Raw genomic sequence first — 1,241 nt, forward strand, 5'->3', positions numbered from 1 at the left:
AGTACTTTGGCCACCTCATGCGAAGAGTTGACTCATTGGAAAAGACTCTGATGCTGGGAGGGATTGGGGGCAGGAGGAGAAGGGGATGACAGAGGATGAGATAGCTGGATGGCATCACTGACTCGATGGACGTGAGTCTGAGTGAACTCTGGGGGTTGGTGATGGACAGGGAGGCCTGGCGTGCTGCAATTCATGGGGTCGCAAAGAGTCGGACATGACTGAGCAACTGATCTGATCTGATCTGATGCCAATCTCACTCTCAAAAGGTTGCCACATTTTGGCATTTATCCTACTGGCATTTTTTAAAATGAAGCTATAGATATATATATAAATGAAGCTATATATATAAATTTTTTCTTGTAGAAATAAAACAAAAAATATTCTTTTGCAAATTCGTTTTTTAACAACAGTGGCCATGCTTTCACATCAGTACATTACATCTTTGGTCTTTTAATGGCAGCTTAAAATTCAGTACTATCAATCAATTTTAACTCTATAAACAATGCTATAATTAATGTTTTTAAAATACTCTAGGCCATCAATTATAGAGTATAATTATTTTCATATTTTATTATCTCCAAAATTGGAATGCAATTTCAGTTAGTGTTTTATTTGGTGAATAAGATATAACTTTACACACTTATGTATGTATGCATGACATTTTCTTACAAGTAAAATTAATGGAAAACAGGTATAAATGATTTTATTTTTATAGATAACACTAGATTTCTTTCAAAATGTCTTGGATACCCATAGAGTAAGTATGACAGTATTCTTGCATACTCTGGATGTTATGAAGTATCAAATATTTTACAACCTAAGGAGAAAAATGTATTATCTCATTGTTTATTGACAAATCAATAATTATGAGTGTGACTGAACATCACATTTCTTCTGCAAAGAATTTCTATAGCATATCTTTTGCCCATTTTTTCCCATTAGGTTGTCTTCTCTTATTGAATTATGGCAGTGTTTTTCATGATATTGGTAGTTTCTTTGTGCATTTTTGTGTCTATGTCTAAGAAGAATATTTTTTTCACCTAATCTTTTTTGTTTTTTAAAAATTTGTTTTTAGTGTATTTTGCTCAGACACTGCTCGTGTTGCCATCAATATCCTTCATATTCCAATGGCTATATTCATCATTAACTTCTTCTGCTTTCTGGGCTACATTCAGCTCGGCTATTCCTTCCCTATTAAAACATCTTCTTCTTTTGGCTTTTATGACTTCTCCCCCATCTCC

This window comes from Bison bison, unplaced genomic scaffold, assembly GCF_000754665.1.
Source record: "Bison bison bison isolate TAMUID 2011002044 unplaced genomic scaffold, Bison_UMD1.0 scf7180017864367, whole genome shotgun sequence".
NCBI lineage: Eukaryota > Metazoa > Chordata > Mammalia > Artiodactyla > Bovidae > Bison > Bison bison.